The following is a 21,119-nucleotide window of genomic DNA, read 5'->3' on the forward strand; positions in this document are numbered from 1 at the left end:
GTGTGTGTGTGTGTGTGTGTGTGTGTGTGTGTGTGTGTGTGTGTGTGTGTGTGTGTGTGTGTGTGTGTGTGTGTGTGTGTGTGTGTGTGTGTGTGTGTGTGTGTGTGTGTGTGTGTGTGTGTGTGTGTGTGTGTGTATAGGCAGTGTGTGGGAGTCAGGGGGTGGCCACCATAGAGCAATTAAGACAAGCTAATGCACCGTCGCCCGTGCACATCGATCCACTATACTCTAATATCCCTCAGCAGTCCAAGTCATTAGAATGTGTCCAAAATGGCACTATATAGGGTGTACCCATTAGATTACAGGCAATCCAATAGCCAACCGCGCACCATAGTGTAATTACCTAAAGAAGCATCAATCGTTTATGGATATTTTTTTAGTAGTGTATAGGTGGTGTTAGGTTTAAAAGTGTGTAGCAGATTTTGAAGTGGGGGTGGGGGGTCTTATTCAGATGCGCTCAATGTAGAGAATGAGCTTAATGACAGTAATTGTTGCCATCTCTCTCAGAAGAGATAGCAACATTCACAAAATATCAAATATCAACATTTTAAACTAATTTTATTCACACTTATTTGAGGGATTCCAGTCGACACAATTCCAACTTAATGGGTGACACACACACACACACACACACACACACACACACACACACACACACACACACACACACACACACACACACACACACACACACACACACACACACACACACACACACACACACAAGCCATTGTCTTCTAATTGGGGTGTCAGGGGATTTGTCTCATAGTCTTTGAACAACTCTCTTCAGAATCATTCATGATTTGTGTGAACAAACAGAAACAATTAATATTTTATCAAAAAGATAGAATAACCAACCTCTGCTGTTACATCTGAGAAAAGCCATAGAGGGATCGCTGGTTAAAAAAGATAAAATAATTTTGAAACTCACATAAAAGTTAATACTCCCAGCTTCAATTTAATAAAAAAAAATAAAAAAATAGAATAGTAGCTGACATCGCTCCAGTGACCTAATGTATCAGTCGTGCATAGACACAAATCTGTGCGTAAAACAGGCGTGAGATCATTTCCACGCAAAGTATGAGATTTATCAATATAAACATTTACTTGAGAGTGTGCGTAAATTGACATTCCGCGCCCCCGAGGAAAAAAATCCCCTGAAGATCTGTACCGCACTTCCACATCTGAAGTGAAAGGTGACAGAACTAGAGCTGTGTTTGTCAGACCATGAAACATCCCGGAAACCGGTATTCGAACAAAAGCCTCTGTGGCTTCCGAACGGTTTGGCCGTACATGGAAAGATGACACTCTTACAAGCACGATGATGTTCTCCTCTTTCCTCTACGACGGTCACAAGTGTCAGAAGACTGAAGTCGGTACAGCGGTATCTGCCAGTGTACCTATGATGAAAATTACAGGCCTCTCTCATCTTTTTAAGTGGGAGAACTTGCACAATTGGTGGCTGACTAAATACTTTTTTGTCCCACTGTATTTGCCATAGCTAAAGCAACTTGAATTGTCCTAATGGTCCTCTCTTAGTACTTAAATGTTTTACTGGTCAAGCCACAACTGAGCGACCCAAGTAAAACCTTTTGGTCGTACTCAACTTCAACCTATATTTCAGTTTGTTTTTCATCGTTTTTTTTAGGTTGTATTTCATGGTATGGTGTTGTATATTCCTTGCAGGCTTTTGACCATATACAGTGCATTCGGAAACTATTCTGACCTTTTAACTTTTTCCACATCAATTAATGTTTTTAACATTACCCCATAATGACAAAGAGAAGAAAATGTTTTTTAGAACATTTTAGAAATGTATAAATATATATATTTCATTTATTTAAAAAAATATCTATATATTTACACATTTACTTAAGTATTCAAACCCTTTACTCAGTACTTTGGCAGCAATTCGTGGGTATGAAGATACAAGCTTGACACACCTTTATTTGAGGAGTTTCTTCCATACTTCTCTGCAGATCCTCTCAAGCTCTGTCAGGCTGGTTGGGGATCGTCGCTGCACAGATATTTTCAAGTCTCCGGAGATGTTCGATTGGGTTCAAGTCCGGGCACTGGCTGGGCCACTCAAAGACATTCAAGGACTTGCCCCGAAGCCACTCCTGTGCTGTCTTGGCTGTGTGCTTAGGGTCACTGTCCTGTTGGAAGGTGAACCTTCGCCCCAGTCTGAGGCCCTGAGTGCTCTGGAGCAGGTTTTCATCAAGAATCTCTCTGTACTTTGCTCCATTCATCTTTCCCTCGATCCTGACTACTCTCCCAGTCCCTGCCCCTGAAAAAGATCCCCATAGCATGATGCTGCCACCACCATGCTTCACCGTAAGGATGGTGCCAGGTTACCTCCAGACGTGATGCTTGGCATTCAGGCCAAAGAGTTCAATCTTGGTTTCATCAGACCAGATAATCTTGTTTCTCATGGTCTGAGAGTCTTTAGGTGCCTTTTGGAAAACTCCAAGCGGGCTGTCATGTGCCTTTTACTTAGGTGTGGCTTCCGCCTGGCCACCCTATCATAAAGGCCTGATTGGTAAAGTGCTGCAGATATGGTTGTCTTTCTGGAACGTTCTCCCATCTCCATAAAGGAACTCTGGAGAGAGTGACCATCGTGTTCTTGGTCAACTCCCTGACCAAGGCCTTCCCCTCGATTGCTCAGTTTGGCCGGGCGGTCAGCTCTAGGAAGAGTCTTGGTGGTTTCAAACTTCTTCCATTTAAGAATGATGGAGGCCACTGTGTTCTTGGGGACCTTCAATGCGGAAGACATTTTTTGGTACTCTTCCCCTGATCTGTGCCTCGACACAATCCTGTGTCGGACCTCTACGGATAATTATTTCGACCACATGGCTTGGTTTTTGCTCTGACATGCACTGTCCACTGTTGGACCTTAAATAGACAGGTGTGTACCTTTCCAAATCATGTCCAATCAATTGAATTTACCACATGTGGACTCAAGTTGTAGAAACAGCTCAAGGATGATCAATGGAAACAGGATGCGCCTGAGCTCAATGTCAAGTCTCATAGCATAGGGTATGAATACTTATGTAATTAAGTTATGTTTTTTATTTTTTATTAATTTGCAAGAATTTCAAAAAAACTGTTTTCACTTTGTCATTATGGGGTATTGTGTGTAGATTGATGAGGACAGTTTTTTATTTAATCAATTTTAGAACAAAGCTGTAAAGTAAATTTTTTGGGGGGGAAGTCTGAATAATTCCCAAACGTGCTGTATATGGTTAAAACATTTGGTATCTCTCCAACTTTCTCTTTCACACACTCTCCCTTTCTCTCAATCTCCATCTCACACTCTTTTGTTCTTTCTCTCTGCCATCTTCTTATGTTCTTAAACAGATTAAATAACAGATTAAACATGCACGACACACGTGCACACGCGCGCGCACACGTGCGCGCATTTTTGGAAGTCAAGAACATTGACATTATCCCAGGAGAGTAACAGATACTATTCAGCCAAATCGGCCCAAAGGTCGAGCTATTGATCAAGCTTTAAACACACTCACACCCTCTCATGCTTTTCAGAGCCTGACGGTCAGAGGAAGGACTAGGGTTTGATATTACGCCCATACAGTCAGCAGCTAGTGAGTAAGGACCCGATAGTGCTCGCTCTTAGATTATCGTGCCACTGTAGGCTATTTATTGTGCCTGCTGTGTATATCTCTCTGTGCCTGTCCATTGTGTTTTCTTCTGCTATCTCTCTGCCTACACAGAGAGATGGAGGCATGGAGAAGACACATTTCTGTTCACATTATAGGCCTGCCTGTATAATGAGGAGGGTTCATGACCCTGTTGGTTCCCCTCACGTCAGTAGTCCCTGAGTCGATGTAGGATGAGGATCACTGTTGTGTTAAGATGTGGGTCCACGTCGCCTAGGGATGAAAGGAGAGGAGTTGAGAGGAGAGGAATAGTGTAGTATAGGGTCGGGAGGTTAATTCCAGGGTTGGGGTCAATTCCATATCAATTACAGTCAATTCCAAAAAGTGAACCAAACTCCAAATCAAATTAAAATGTTTCCTAATTGAAAAGCATTGAAGATTTGAAGATCATTTAAATTTGATTGTACTTCCTGAATTGACTGGAAATTAAATGGAATTGACCCCATCCCTGGTTAATACAGACGTATAATAAATAACTGAGTCGTAAACTCTATCGTGACTCTTTCCACACAATTACAGGTTGGTGAAAGGAGAATAGTTGTCTAGGAGGTTATACTAACTGGCCAAAAGGCAAGCCAGTGGAGGGACAACAATGCATTTGAAGGAGCCTACTTTTTAAAGACATCACGCTAGAGCAGAGAGCCACGAGAGCTCAGTTCAGTTACTCACATACTATGTTGCCTGTTTCTCCCGAGGCACTTAGATGCCCACACTCTCACACGAGCTGTCTCTCTCTCATATCCTTCCACCGGCTCGCTCTCCCTCTCTTTTTTTTCATGTCTTCCACTATTTCTCTCTATATTATCTTAGTCTCACGCATATGGGCAGAGGGGTTTGAATGTGAACATAAAGAGGGGACTAGTTCATCTGTAGCCAGGCTTCGCTAGAAGCTCTTCTACTAGTGAAAGACACACATGATAAAGACTATCCGACTGAGGGCAAAATAAGCATAATTGTGTTGGGTTGTAAGGACATTTGATGCAGCTAAACTTTTTAACCTGTACTTTCTCTTTGTCTCATTACTCTTATAGAGCATAGGCAGTGGGTAAGTGGACAGAACATAGACAAGGAACACCTGGCATTGATAAATGGCATTTGTTCTCAGCCTCAGTGCTCGTGCACGACCGTGGCTATTTGCATTTTGAAACGCCCCTAATTAAACAAGGTAATCCCAAGGAACTGACCAGGGATCAGAACAATGACAATATTTTGAAGTTGGCCACTATTGTTACCATTCTGCTACCAACCTCTATTTACTGTTGGCGTGACCATAATGGAATCTGCTCAGAATGCCAGCATTGGTTTTTAACCTGAAGTGGCCCTGCCAATAAACCACCTGAACTAAAATTGTATTTGACAAGATGAGAGGGGGTAGAGAGAGGGGAGGAAGGGGGGTGGAGGCTTGGAGACAGACAGGGGGCATAATTAGGAGAGGCGTGTGAGGCTTGTAAGGTGGCAGTGCCCCGGAGGGAGGAATGGAAGTGAGGGAGGCCTCGGAGGAGAGGAGCTGATAAGCTAAACTGCTTCAGTAACGGACGGCCCAGTTAATGCTGCTCTGAGCAGAGATAGATACAGTGTGATTGAGGTGCCATGCTGCTGGCACGGCTGAGTTTTCTCCTCATTGCTCTGCTCCTCCACATACAACCAGAGCCAAATAAAATGCAAGAGTGCCACCTCTTCTTTCCTCTCTTCTCCTCTGCCCCCTGTATTTCTGTCAATTGTACAACTGGAGTGAAAATCTGAGGAGCTGAGTAGTATTCTACACTACATTACAGACAGGAGGTACCTCATTTTCCCCTCTGCTCCTTCTCCAAATAGTTATTGGTTTGTTGTATGCAACTCTCCTGTCCTTGGCTCCCTCTCTCTGATTTCTGTGACATATTTCCTCTCTCTCTTTAGCATTGTTTATTTATTGCTCTTTATCTAATTGTGAAATGTCTTCTCAGGAGTTTCTCTTGAGCCTCTTGAAACAGCAGAGAAACAGCACATAATTAAGAAATTATGTGACTGTCTGCCAGCCATGTTGGCAATCAATTCTCTCTCTCACTCTACTCTCTCTCTCGCTCTCTCTGTATCTCTCTCTCAATCCATTATCATGACTGTATCATTTGGCTCCTGCCCCCTCTGTTCCAGGTGGGTTAGATATAGGACCAGATGTAGCTTGGCAGGGAGCCGCTGGCTTTACATTAAATAACATCAGGGTCGTATTCATTATTGCACTTCGTTTTTTGTAAGGGTTTTTGTAAGGTTTTTTTTAAACACAAATCAAACACAAAAACCAAAACAGCCTAATACTGGTGCAAAGTAACACAGAGACTGTAACCAGGACAATCACCCACAAAACCCAACACCAAACAGGCTACCTAAATATGGTTCCCAATCAGAGACAATGACGAACACCTGCCTCTGATTGAGAACCATATCAGGCCAAACATAGAACTAGACAAACTAGACATGTAACATAGAATGCCCACTCAGCTCACACCCTGACCAACCAAAACATAGAAACATACAAAGCAAACTATGGTCAGGGTGTGACAGTTTTGCAACTAAAAAACAAGCGTTCCTTATAAACTCAGGCAGTCCCTCCCCATTTCCAACTGTTTTCTTCAGTTTGGTATCTAGTGAATATGACCCTGGTTTTTATGTTACGTTGTTTCTGCTTTAGCTGTGTTTTTCTTTACTGGCCTCGTCATCCCCCTCTTGGTGTCCTCTCTTGGTGGTAGCCAGTCAGTCGGGTGACAAATGTGAATTCCTCGTGAACAGTTCCAGGTTTCCTGACAAGTCATGACCAGATACATTATTTCAGAATGCTCCCTCTCTCTGGTATCTCGTCTCTTTCCTTTGAAATGGAGAAATTCATATTTTCTATTAATAACCCCTGTTTTAAGATGGTCATACCATGGCTCAATTCGCTAATTGATTTGGAATTGTAGGACCCCTATCAGTATATACAGTACCAGTCAAAAGTTTGGACACACCTACTCATTCAAGGGTTTTTCTTTACTTTTACTATTTTCTACATTGTACAATAATAGTGAAGACATCAACACTATGGAAAAACACATATGGAATGATGTAGTAACAAACCAAAAAATATATGTTATATTTTAGATTCTTCAAAGTAGCCACCCTTTGCCTTGATGACAGCTTTGCACACTGTTGGAATTCTCTTAACCAGCTTCACCTGGAATGCTTTCCCAACAGTCTTGAAGGAGTTCCCACATATGATGAGCACTTGTTGGCTACCTTTCCTTCCCTCTTCAATCCAACTCATCCCAAACCATCTCAATTGGGTTGAGGTGAGGTGATTGTGGAGGCCAGGTCATCTGATGCAGCACTCCATCACCCTCCTTTTTGGTCAAATAGCCCTTAGACAGCCTGGAGATTTGTTGGGTCATTGTCCTGTTGAAAAACAAATGATAGTCCCACTAAGCGCAAAACAAATGGGATGACGTATTGCTGCAGAATGCTGTGGTAGCCATGCTGGTTAACTGTTCCTTGAATTCTAAATAAATCACAGACAGTGTCACTAGCAAAGAACCCCCACACCATCACACCTCAATGCTTCACAGTGGGAACCACACGTGCGGAGATCATTCGTTCATCCGTGAAGCATTGAGGAGGAGGTGTGACGGTGCTTTGCTAGTGACACTCTCCCAAAGACACGTTGGTTGGAACCAAACATCTCAAATTTGGACTCATCAGGACAGAGGACAGATTTCCAGCGGTCTAATGTCCATTGCTCGTGTTCCTTGGCCCAAGCAAGTCTCTTCTTATTGGTGTCCTTTAGTAGTAGTTTCTTTGCAGCAATTCAACCATGAAGGCCTGATTCACGCAGTTTCCTCTGAACAGTTGATGTTGATATGTGTCTGTTACTTGAACTCTGTGAAGCATTTATTTGGGCTGCAATTTCTGAGTAACTCTAATGAACGTATCCTCTGCAGCAGAAGTAACTCTGGGTCTTCCTTTCCTGTGGCGGTCCACGAGAGCCAGTTTCATCATAGCGCTTGATGGTTTTTGCGACTGCACTTCAAGAAACTTTGAAAGTTCTTGAAATGTTCCGCATTGACTGACCTTCATGTCTTAAAGTAATGATGGACTGTCTTTTCGCTTTGCTTATTTGAGCTGTTCTTACCATAATATGGACTTGGTCTTTTACCAAATAGGGCTATCTTCTGTATACCACCCCTACCTGATTGACTCAAATGCATTAAGAAGGAAATAAATTCCACAAATTAACTTTTAACAAGGCACACCTGTTAATTGAAATGCATTCCAGGTGACTACCTCATGAAGCTGGTTGAGAGAATGCAAGAGTGTGCAAAGCTGCCATCAAGGCAAAGGTTGGCTACTTTGAAGAATACATGATTCCATGTTTTATTTCATAGTTTTGATGTCTACACTATTATTCTACAATGCAAAAAAATAGTAAAAATTAAGAAAAACCCTGGACTGAGTAGGTGTGTCCAAGCCTTTGACTGGTACTGTAAATAAATTGGCCTTTACTGCTATAGCCCATAGAAATGCATTGAATAACATTGGATAAATGGCAAAACAGACAGTCGTAACATAAATCATAAGGTTCTGAAGTGCCTTAGAAGTTGGCACATTGGCGGCACTGACTTCAGACGAGTCTCATGGGGCTTGTGGGTGTCATTGAACAAAACGTAGAACACCATCGTGTATTAGTTGGTGAGGCCAAACAGTTCTGACGCTACAGATATTTTCGCGAGAGGATCGATTTTTGGGACGTCTCCTGGTCTGACAAACAGAGCCGTAGCTCTGCCACTTTCCAACCGTAGATGTGGAAGGCTGACATCGGTGGATGTGGTGGATTGAGACTCAGCCCATACAGAAAAAACAGATATCTCTAGCTTAAACAGACGGGTGTTGGTGGGGATGTTTTTTATTATGTTAATTACTCCATTTTATTTTAAGTGCCAGTATTTCCGATAACACTCAGACCATTCCATCACTGTCATGCAGTGCTTGACTTGGATTTAAATAGGTTTCGGTATTAATTTTGGGTGCCAGTAGTGTTTATATGTTGGTGCTCCTGTTATGTTATTCCACTGCTATTTGATTTGATTTGGTGGGTCTTGAGATGGGACGTTTGATTTGCCTTTATTGGTAATGACATCATGACATGTGATCCCTATAAACATACATAATCTGGGATTATGGGTAAAAAGTTTAAACTATTAGGTCTTTCCAGTTTATGGTAATCCCCTGGCAGTAAAGGATTTATGACAGTCAGTAGTGCTCTTCCTCTCTCCATCCTCCCTTCACCCCACTATCTTTCTTCCTCTCTCATCCCTCCATCTCTCGTACATCCTCCCTCCATCTCGCTTCCTTCATTGCATCCCTCCATCCACCCTCCATCTCTCTTGCTTCCTCCCTCCGTCTCCCTCCATCCCTCCCTTCATCCTTCCATCTCTCTTTGCTGCTTGGGCATGTTTTTCCTCCTCCTGGATGACTGACTGAGAGCTTGAGGGCGTGCCAATGCAGAGTAGTAGTATTAGTGGGTGAAGGAGTAGGTAGGCAACGCAGCACACTGCTGACTGACCTGTTGCTGCCTTGTCGTCTCAGAGCCTAACACCCAATATATGAGACAAACCTCATATCAGCAGCGGGGCAGGAGTACTCTGAACAACTCTGAACTCAGCATCCATTCACCACATGGGAACAACTCCCAACAAATGTTTTTGATACCATTCCATTTTTTTCCCATTCCAACCATTACAATGAGCCTATCCTCCCATTTATTTGTCCACCAGCCTCCTATGGTTCAAATTACCCCCCCCCCACAAATATTCTAAGATTGTTTGATTGAGTCTCGAGTGCCAGATGGGCAGGGATGGGACATTCTCTTTTGGTATTTAACTCTTGTACCTTTATGTACAGTCTGAATATGACTGCATTCCACTAGTAAATGCGTGTTTGTCTATGTGTATGAAGAGGATTCCTGTTTCCTTTAGTATAATGTGAGTGGCAGCCAGGCCTGTCCAGGATGAGTCTGATGGGTTTTGATGGCCGCTGAGGCTTGAGTCCACACAGCCCTGTGTGCGGAGGAGAGGAGGATAGAGGATCCTGGGGGGAGGGGTGAGAGAGAAAGAGAGAGAATGAGACTATGGGGAGGGGCTGGATAACAGGGTCCTGTGTATCACTTTGCCAACTAGCATGGTGCTGAGGCTGAGGCTTCATACATCCGCAGAACACTGCCTGTCCATCCACCACACACGCCTTTATCTTCCTTTATTTTCTTGTCTTTTATCCCTCGCTACTCTGGCTCCTCTCCTTTGTGTCTGGTTTGCGTTTTCCTTTTCTTATCTGTTTCTTTCTTCCTCTCTTTCTTACTTTATTTCTTCCTCGCGTACCCTCCAGCACCTCTTCTTCCCATTTTCTCCCGCTCTTTTATTCTCTGTTTCTCTCACCTTTCTCCTCCTCCTCTCAGCTTGTTGTCTGCATCAGGACGGTCTACCCCTCTCTATTGTGCTGGATCATTTCTTTCTCTTCCTGGGACAGATTCACTTCTATTCCCCATTCTCCTCATGCCTTCGTCTTACGGTACCAAAAAACTAAAGCGCAACACAATTTATATTCTGCACTAGTCTTCGACGGGACGGGGGGGGGGGTAGAAGAAGAGTGATGAAGGAGGGGGGAGACAGTGTTTAAAATCCCAGTCATAGGCTGCTTAAAATCCTTGAACATACAGTTTGGGCTTTACATTGTCAGCACGTTCTCTGTTTGTCTGGGATTTAACCCATGGTCCTGCAGGCTGCAAACACAAAAGCCCCAAGCCCTATAATTATGCAGTTATCGTAATAACTCATAATTCATTCTTTCGCTTGTACGACTCTCAAAATCGGGATGACGGGATTATCGATAAAGATGTAATCCATTACATAAGTGGCCTATCCGTCAGAACTTTGACATGACATCACGTTACTTAACTTTGCTTTGTTGTGTGTGGTTGTTTGCATCAGACTAAATATAAACCAGATATTGAGTGTGTGTTCCTGTATTTGCATTAGCTCTTGATGTGTTTCCTGGTGTAGTGTGGGTGACTGGGTGGGTGACCACCATCCACGCATAACTGCACATTCCTCTGCTCATGTTTTTACTGAGTGTATGAGTGAGTCAGGGTGTGTGTGTGTGTATGTATTTCAATGTAGATTGTCGGAGCGTGTGTATTCAGAGAGAGAGAGAGAGAGGCTAAAGCCCATGTCCCATTGGCAGTGGCTTGCCTTGTCAGCAGTATTGGCAGCAGAAACTCTGCCGCCTGACAACTTCTCTTGTCAAGCAGAAGTGTATGTGTGTGTGCTCTCGGCTACATAAACCCTCCATTGACCTTGCATTATAATAGACAGTCCAGCACTAGGCTTCCACTCCTCCTCTACTGCTCTCCTCTTCTCTTACTCTGACACAATCTTCACACTCTGCTGGTGGGAGCCGGGGCGGAGCCCCGGGGCAAGCTGAGTTGACTGTGTCCAGCCAGCGCTCACAGCTCCACATAAAAAAAGAGGGAGGGAGGAGGAGGAGAGAGATGGAGAAGGGGGATGCACACATTCATGGTCCTACAAAGGAACGATATGTGCTGTTATTCATAAAGATAGAAAAGATGGTGCACTACTTCCCTGGTCAGAAGTAGTGCACTATCTAGAGAATAGGGTGCCATTTTGAATGCAATCATAATGTCAGTGTGAGCAAGGGGCTTGCGGTATAGCCAACGCTAAACGTCTCTGTTTGTCGCGTATTACACTGATGACCTTCATTCACTTGAATGTCATTCTCTATTTGGGAGTGTTAGGTTGAAGCCTCATCAGTGAATGGGCTTTGGACATTAGACTGTAGTACTGTAGATTCACACACACACACACACACACACACACACACACACACACACACACACACACACACACACACACACACACACACACACACACACACACACACACACACACACACACACACACACACACACACACACACACACACACATACACATACACACACACACACACGTGTGAGAATCTACAGTACTACAGTATAATGTCCAAAGCCCATTCACTGATAAGGCTGATAAGGATTTATTTCTTTGTAGATTACCATTTTAATGATTTGGCTTTTTACATTTTCATGGATAACATTAGCATAATGTTTTCTGTTAGAGTGGAGAGGAGGAAGACTGGATAGGAAGAAGAGTGAAAGAGATAGAGGAGGAAAGGTAAAGATATGACTACAGAGACTGCAAATGTATTATTCCAAACAATGTTTTTGAGATAAAATACAAAAATGAGGCAAGCAATGGGAATCTGTTAACCAACGTATTTTATCTAATAGTGTACTATTTATTATTAAAGATTGGAGAGGAAGGAGAAGGAAAAATGAAGGGAGTAAAAAGAGTGACGCGAGGAGAGTTTAGAAAAGTGAGGTGGAAAGGTAAAGAGAAGGAAAGGAAGAAAGAGCAGGAAGACGAGCGAAGAAAAGAGGAGGAGAAAGATTGGAGGAGAAGAAAAAGTTGAGAGTAAGAAGAGTGACACAAGGAAAGTGAAGAAGAGCAGACAGAGGAGTTACAATGACTCTTTCCAAGACACGGAAATGCCATTTTAAGGACAACATGATGAGAGAATTTCAATTTATACGCTCAGGTCAAGACGATAGAATGGACCCTTTGTAATTCCTCTTTTTCAATTGGCAGCCGGAGAAGAACGGCAGTGGTAGAACATCAACAGACAAAAAAGCATAAATCCTCTCTGATTGCCCGGTGTTGGTATGCCCTCTATCACCACATTCTTCAAGAAGGTAGAGCCTTCCCAAGAAAGGCATGCGACACAATCATAGTTACACATCTATGGACTGCACAGCACAGCACAACTAACATGAAAGGTTTATGAGCCGAAGTTTACATGTGCTAGGACAAAATGTGAAGCCATAGTGAGTAACGTTTTAGCAACATGGGCAACTACTTTGGTAACACAGGACCTAGACCAGGTTGAATTTGTGTCCCTGTCCATTGATGCGTCCGATCATGGACATGTAAAGCTGCTGCCAATAGTAGTCAGATATTGTAAGATATATGATGGCAACACATCTGTGGAAGCAAAACTGCTGGAGTTTGTTGAATTGAAAGGAGAAACAGCAGAGGAAATTGCAGCTGAGGTCCTGGTGGTCATCCAAAAATGTAACATGGAAAACAAAGTCGTGGCATTCTCTGCCGACAACACCAATACAAACTTTGGAGGACTGAATAGGCTGGGGAGGGTCAATGTCCATACCAAAGTTAAAAATGCTCTTCAGCGGAAGTTGATTGGCTTAGGTTGTCCTTCCCACATCATTCATAACACGGTCAGAACAGCTTTGGATATGATGCCCCTTGATGTTGAGTACCTGCTCACAAAGATATTTGGATATTTTCACCGTCAGAGTAGAAAGGCTGAAGAGCTTTTGTGAGACCAGGAGTACCATAACATTTTAGGACACAGCAATGTTCGCTGGCTGTCCATATTCCCTACTCTAGAAAGAGTGATGAAAATGTATGTGCCATTGAAATCCTGTTTTCTTTCTGAAGACAAATGCCCTGTTGTACTGCGAACAATGTTCGAAGCTCCTCTGACTGAACTTTGGCTGGCCCTTGTCCATGGAAACCTGACCATATTCAGTGACACGATCAAGATTCTTGAAGGCCAGGACCGCTGGGCTGTGGAGTCAGCTGCAATTCTGAGAAACGTTGAGGCAAAATTGACTGCAAGACGTGATAACAACTTCATTCCAGTTTTGGTCAGAGGACTTCTGAGAGAGCTAGAGGGAAATGGAGCAATGTCTAAAGAGGGCTTCCTCAAAACTTCACAATCATTCTTCACTACGGCTGTGAACTACTTGCAAGCATGGGGAAAGTTGACAGATTTACATTTTTACATTTACATTTAAGTCATTTAGCAGACGCTCTTATCCAGAGCGACTTACAAATTGGTGCATTCACCTTATGACATCCAGTGGAACAGCCACTTTACAATAGTGCATCTAAATCTTTTAAGGGGGGTGAAAAGGATTACTTTATCCTATCCTAGGTATTCCTTAAAGAGGTGGGGTTTCAGGTGTCTCCGGAAGGTGGTGATTGACTCCGCTGTCCTGGCGTCGTGAGGGAGTGTGTTCCACCATTGGGGAGCCAGAGCAGCGAACAGTTTTGACTGGGCTGAGCGGGAACTGTACTTCCTCAGTGGTAGGGAGGCGAGCAGGCCAGAGGTGGATGAACGCAGTGCCCTTGTTTGGGTGTAGGGCCTGATCAGAGCCTGGAGGTACTGAGGTGCCGTTCCCCTGACAGCTCCGTAGGCAAGCACCATGGTCTTGTAGCGGATGCGAGCTTCAACTGGAAGCCAGTGGAGAGAGCGGAGGAGCGGGGTGACGTGAGATAATGTAAAAGATGTACATGGTCTCCTTTTAAAAAGGCAACCTCTGCGTGAAGAGATCCAGAAGGCAGCAGGCACACTGCAGAAGAAATGCCCCAATGTGACCATCAATGAGGATGCATTGTTTGACGAGGTTACTGGCCTGCAAGAGTTCCTAAAGGGGGGATCGCTTGAAGAATGGAAAACATCTGAGACACCGCTCAGTCAGAGATGGAGCACGGTGGTTACCCACTTCAAAGAGAATGACATCCCACACACGAGCCTGGCTAGATTAGCATCTATTGTCATGTGCTTGCTTACCTGGAGGTAATGCACCAGTCGAGAGAGTGTTCTCCCAAATAATGATATACTGTATGGACAGCAGAAAGAAATAGGTACACTGTTCCTACCATCAAGGCCACGCTTATTGTGAAGACAAACTTCAACCTCCCCTGCCAGGAGTTCATGGAGAAGCTGGCCAAAGACAGAGCAATCCAGAAGAAAATACATTCTTCTGAGAAATATACAGATTAGGTTGGTATAAGTATATTATGTAGTTACCAATCACATCATCGTCTTATTTCCTTATTATGTTGTTAAGTATTTCACATATACTATTGTGTGTTTTTTCAATTTTGCTTATGTTCTCTTCTACTCTTATTCTACCCAGACTACCAGGACCACTGAATGACTGTTCAGATCTGACATTTCTGTCTTGTCTATAGTGTTTCTGTAGTATAGTTGTTTTCTCTATCACAGTGGGCCCGTTAGACTAAATACATGAAACCGGAATTGGCCCCCTTTTTCATTTCATAGACAACATTGGATATTTTAATGATATATTCACCACCGAACTGGAAATGTCCCCGGTTTTAATTTCAGAAATCTGGTCACCTTCATCTAAAATATAGTAGCAGGCCGGCAAAGCAATGGGAGAGGAGTGGAGGAAACTTCTATTTTCAGCAGTATATAGGACAGCTGATATTCCACAGCTGATGTGGAATATGATGTGTATTGGTCACAACGACCGCTATTCCAAGTCATGCTTATCTCTTGTATCATGTGGATAATGCAATGATATCTGGTCATCATAGTCATTGCTAGCATCATACTAGAATACATAGGAACGGAATAGAATAGAGTTTGGTAACTCCTGCACTTTGCCCACTAAATTGGCCATTCTTGGCATATATTCTCTATGCAGGGAGTAGAGAACAGTAGTTCTAAGATTGAACTGTTCAGCCAGGGACCAGGCAGCAAGCAGTCTTCTGTAAGGGGCTAATTATGTAGCCGGTAAGTGGCAGGTTCATGAGAAACCTCAGGAGGAGATGGAGCAGAAGTTTGAGCCTCCATATAGGGAATGCAGCAGTATCTCCATCTACTCATCCACTTGCCTGTGAAACAGTGCCCCCTGTCTCACTTAGATGAACTGTGGCGCAGAGGGCTGCTGTTTTAAGGTCACAGAGTAGGAGTACACCTTTACAAATGATGTCGGGTAAGAAGCGTAGTTTGTTGTGTGTGTGTGTGCGTGTGTGTGCGTGTGTGTGTGTGTGTGTGTGTGTGTGTGTGTGTGTGTGTGTGTGTGTGTGTGTGTGTGTGTGTGTGTGTGTGTGTGTGTGTGTGTGTGTGTGTGTGTGTGTGTGTGTGTGTGTGTGTGTGTGTGTGTGTGTGTGTGTGTGCATCTGTGTCTATATATCATCCACATCCACTGACTCTCCCAAAAGAGTAAGGACTTTAAGTCAAACCGCATCAAAATAGGTCACAATGTTACATTATCATCCCATTCATTTAACCAAAAACTCCCTCTCTCCGTGACCCATAAAAATAAATCTCAATCCTCTTTCGTCTCCCTTGCCTCTTCCCAGATGACTTCCATCCATCCCAGCACACTAATGATCTCATTTAGGAGTTTGTGGATGTTTTAATTGCTAGGCCTGACTCCTGCAGCGCTGCGGTGACCTCTGTGTCACTACTAAAGTTAGATTCGCTCTAAGCGACCTCTGTTGCTCGGGCAGTTTAAAAATACGTTGGCCTTCAAAAATACACGGCCAAATCTCTAAAATAGATCGACTGAACTTTGGCACAGAGTGGGAAGTGTTCCCTTTTCACACCTTCATTTGGATAGGGAGAGCGCTGGTGACAGAGAGAAAACGTGAGGAAGTAAAATAGTGAGGAAGAGAGAGAGAAAAATAAGATGCAAGAAAGTGAGTGTATTGCAGGTGTGGTGGCAATTAAATCAGCACCTGGATATTCAACAACAGAAAAATCCATCAAAACAATACAACAATTTTCCCCTCCACACGTTAGTATGCTTACTGCACGATAACACAGGGAGTTTGTAAAACTAGAATGTCTGAAATCATATGATCTAGAGGCAAATGTAGATGGTACAACAGCTGAAGTTCCAGCACCATGCAGCATTAGCACTAGTATGGGTGCCAGTCTGTTTCTGCTCTCTTGCCAACTCCTTATGGAATGCCAATGGAGTAGGGAAAAGCACAAACAGATCTGGGACCAGGCTACATTACACCACAGCCATAATTCTCTATTAGCAGGTGGTTCAAAGTTATGGCTCCCTTCCAGCTTCTGGCTTCCAACTTCCAGTCCTGTAATGCCACTTGCTCAAACGTGCTTTCATCTGATCAGTAACACACATGTACACACACACACACACATACACACACACGCACACACACACACACACACGCGCACACGCACACGCACACACACACACACACACACACGGTCTTGTATTACTAACCTTGTGGGGACACACAATTCAGTCCCATTCAACATCCGTTCTCTAACCCCTAACCATGAACATAACCCTAACGACAGGGGCAACAGGAAGCCTAGTGGTTAAAAAGTTGGGCCAGTAATCGAAAGGTTGCTGGATCAACTCCCCGAGCTGACAACGTCAAAATCTGTCATTCTGCCCCTGAGCAACTCAGTTAATCAACTGTTCCCTGGGCTGTGGATGTTGATTAAGGCAGAACCTCTCTGTTTCAGAGGGGTTGGGTTAAATGTGGAAGACACATTTCAGTTGAAGGCGTTCAGTTAACCCCGAAGCATTATGAGTTGGAGGATGATGGGAGGTCCAAGTGGATTTTGTTGGCCAAAGTTCAAGAGATGAATGCAGGTAACCTGACCGTGGGACTTTATGTAGGTGGAGATGGTCTTCTGCTGTTCTGCTGGGCAATGGAAAAATGAAATGTCCTCTTCTGGAACGGTGTGTAACATCTCACTATGTGTGCATCTAGGTGAAGGGGTTTATAAGTGAGTGTTTGTGCGTGCGCATGTGCACACATGTGTAACAGTATACTTTTTTAAAACCGTCCCCTCGCCCATACCCGGGCGCGAACCAGGGACCCTCTGCACACATCAACAACAGTCATCCACGAAGCATCGTTACCCATCGCTCCACAAGAGCCGCGGCCCTTGCAGAGCAAGGGGAACTACTACTTCAAGGTCTCAGAGCAAGTGACGTCACCGATTGAAACGCTATTTAGCGCACACCGCTAACTAAGCTTTGCATGTCACCAAATAATTTATTAAAACACACGGTTTTGCAATGAAGGTCTACAGTAGCCTCAACAGTACTCTGCAGGGTAGCATCATGATGTAGCCGGAGGACAGCTAGCTTCAGTCCTCCTCTGGGTACATTTAATCCAATACAAAACTTAGGAGGCTCATGGTTCTCATGACATTACACAGTAATTATGACAACTTCCGGAGGACGTTCTCCAGCCTATCAGAGCTCCTGCAGCATGAACTGACGTTGTCCACCCAATCAAATGATCAGAGAATGAATATAGTACTAGCTAGCACTGCAGTGCATAAAATGTGGTGAGTAGTTGACTAAAAGAAAGCGAAAGACAATAGTTGAACAATTTTGAACAAATTATTTTTTTCTAAAATGTAGGACAAGCAAGAGAGAGATTGAGAGGTCGAGATTTCATAGATTTTTTAAACATTTAGTTTCACTTACTTAGCTAATAAATGCAGCTAGCTAGTTTAGACGACTCAAACACCCTGCTCAAACAAAGGGATGCTATGTTAGCTAGCTGGCTATGAATTTCCAACACAACACCGGAACTCTTCCAAGTCAAGGTGAGCTTTTTGTTTTACTAATTTATTGTTCTAAACTGCTTACTGAGTGTACACTGTAATTTTACTGCATGATTGTAGCGGGTTTACTAACACATTAGTTCTATTAGCTATGTTGACTATGACGTTACTTTAGCTAATATGGTGACAGCATTGTAGGCTGTGTGTAGCGGTTATGATATGGTTGGCTTGGAGTGTTTTTTTTTGTCTGGCCACATACAGCAGAAGTCCGCTGCTATGAAAGTGAACTGTGTTTACGATTGATCAGGGGTGTATTCATTCAGCTGATTCTGTTAAAACATTTTTTAAACGGAAGCAAATGTTGGACTAATGATCACACCCTAGATCAGCTAGATGCAGGCAAGAGTGTGCAAGGCAGTATTGAATGTGTCACTTTCTGTTGGCTAATGATGGCTAATTGCAGGTAACCTTTTAAGTGGGGGAAGATACATATTTTCATCACATCTCTGCTACACTTAGAAAAAAGGTTCTATCTAGAACTTAAAAGGGTTATTCACCTGTCCCCATAGGAGAACCCTTTGAAGAACCCTTTTGGGTTCCATGTAGAACCCTTTCGACAGAGGATTCTACATGGATCTTAAAAGGGTTCTACCTGGAACCAAAAATGGTTCTCATATGGGGACAGCCAAAGAACCCTTTTGGAATCCTTTTTTCTAAGAGTGTGTGTGTGTGTGTGTGTGTGTGTGTGTGTGTGTGTGTGTGTGTGTGTGTGTGTGTGTGTGTGTGTGTGTGTGTGTGTGTGTGTGTGTGTGTGTGTGTGTGTGTTTTTGATTTGCGAGTGATGCCTTTCGGACTGTAGAATGCAGCTGTGCTTTAGTTTCCTACAGCTCAGTTTAAAAGACTGCCCACGTAAAAATTTGAACATGCACTCTGGATCCGTCCGCACACAATTAGCTGGTCCTATCTACCATCTAACAACCTCTCACCTACACAATCCCACACAAACAAATACTCTTCTTCCAAGTAATCATGACATTTTCCTATTCTTCCACCCACTGGCACACAGCTAGCTACCCACTCACTCAAACTCACTCAAACATACGTGCACTGCACACACAGAAAGAAAGGTACCCACACACATCTATGTGGAATTGTAGAAAATATATACAGTAGATAAGTATAACTGTAGTTTGATGTATGTGGGGCTGCTACACGGGTACTGGTACACTGGTACTAGCTGGCTAGATTGATCATCTCTGTTGGATTGGTACTCTAATCCCATCCATGTTCCATGGTCATTAATCTGCCCGTGCCCGAGTCAGGGATCGGGGATGAAATATGCTTCATTAACTGCGGTGCTACATCGCTCTGTAGAGGCCTGCTCTGGTCTGATCTGGTTTGGTTGCAGGCACACACACACAATAACATGCTTGTTCTACTCCACTATTATAGACAGGGTTTGTGGAGAGACACCTCAAGAAGAAGGAGGACGAAAGTTACTCTATCACACACTGCAGCAGCAAACCAAACCAGAGGCAGAACCCTTGTACACATAGCTACCGCCAAGTGGAAGGTGTACCACACAAGAACTCAGTTACCTGCACTGACACATCCCGTAAATCTCCCCACAGCCCACCCTTCCACCATGCTCCTGTGCACATCCCCATCACTCCTGTGCTGTACTGGGTATCCCAGTCGATCCCAGCTGCCACAAATACGACGGTATATTTCACAAGGCTGTATTTCACACTCCAAAATCAGTGAATTCCTAGAAAATCCTGATGTGATATAGTCTAGAGTCATGCATCACACCCCTCACATTCACTTCTAATGAAAGAGGAGTGATGGGGTGTGAGATACTCTATGTAGTGAAAAGGAGATGGGCACCGATGTCAATTCAACGTCTATTCCAGGTCTTTTTTGTGAATGGGATTTTACGGTTTCTGCAGCCGCACAGTTGGTACTCCAACATTTTCATGACGTTCTCTCTGTCCCCTCATCCCTCTCTCTTTCAATCCCTATCTCTCTCTCTCTTCATTTCTGCTATTCTGCCCGCTGCATGCATCAACCTGTTCTCTCTTTCAATGTTCTCAGACAGTTTCCTCAAGACACACCATTTCAATCTACACATCTCACTGCATTACTGCCTCTCCTTCTCTTTCTCGTTCCGTCTCGCTCTCTTTCTCTCTCCCTCCTCTCTCTACTTCTGTCCCTCACTTCATCGCTACCCCCCCCTCTCTCTACTCCCTTTATTCTGGATGCCCAACCCTCCTCTTTTTCTCCTGCCAACTCATTATTCCCCTCATTCCCTCCATATGTCAGTTTATGCTTTCTCTCCTCTCTCTCGCGTGCTCTCTTTCTCCCTCTCCTCTCTGTCCCATTAACTCCCTTGTGGTTGCTGAAGTTCTCCCCATCTCTCCATCCCTCTCTCTCCCCCATATATACTTCAGGCTGCCCGTACTTTGCCACACCAACCTTAGTTTCCCAGAAATATAACGTCACTCTTACAGGCTGCTGTTTGCATGCCAGGAGTGCAGCTCTGTTTCTACAGATGTTATCAAAGGGGAGCAATCTGGAGTGAGAGATGAGGCAATCAGGGAGTAGGGGAGAAGGGGAAAGGAAGGGTAGGGAGGCGGGCAGGAGGGAAGTGTCCCAAAGTCTGTCGTAAAGTCACACTGATCGTCTCTGTATCTAAAGCCTGCATTATGACAAGTATACCCACCCGCACAGCCAACATCACTGATTATTTCCATTTGGACCCCCCTCCCCACATTGCATCTCGTATTAAAGCGTACACTCCAACTCAGTTCAGCTTTCTCTCTCTCTCTCTCTGTTAGCCTGCATGGTGTGTGCTGCTGGAGCAGCCGCTCAAGCACAACATTAGTACCAGACCCACAGAAGAGCTATCTAATAGACGTTCTACACCCCTCCTCGCACCCCCACCTCCCTTCCTATTCCCCTCCTTCCCTCTCACCCTCTCTCA

General features: G+C 43.9%; 2 protein-coding genes across 2 annotated transcripts in view; one reads left to right on the top strand and one right to left on the bottom strand.

The window, feature by feature from the left end:
* Positions 1 to 21,119, bottom strand: part of LOC118365151 (parvalbumin-7-like) — a 38,850-nt gene that overhangs the window by 16,990 nt on the left and 741 nt on the right. The gene's annotated exons all lie outside the window — the stretch shown is intronic.
* Positions 1 to 21,119, top strand: part of LOC118365150 (interleukin-3 receptor class 2 subunit beta-like) — a 66,626-nt gene that overhangs the window by 16,413 nt on the left and 29,094 nt on the right. The gene's annotated exons all lie outside the window — the stretch shown is intronic.

This window comes from Oncorhynchus keta, chromosome 32 (assembly GCF_023373465.1).
Source record: "Oncorhynchus keta strain PuntledgeMale-10-30-2019 chromosome 32, Oket_V2, whole genome shotgun sequence".
In the NCBI taxonomy this organism is placed as follows: Eukaryota; Metazoa; Chordata; class Actinopteri; order Salmoniformes; family Salmonidae; genus Oncorhynchus; species Oncorhynchus keta.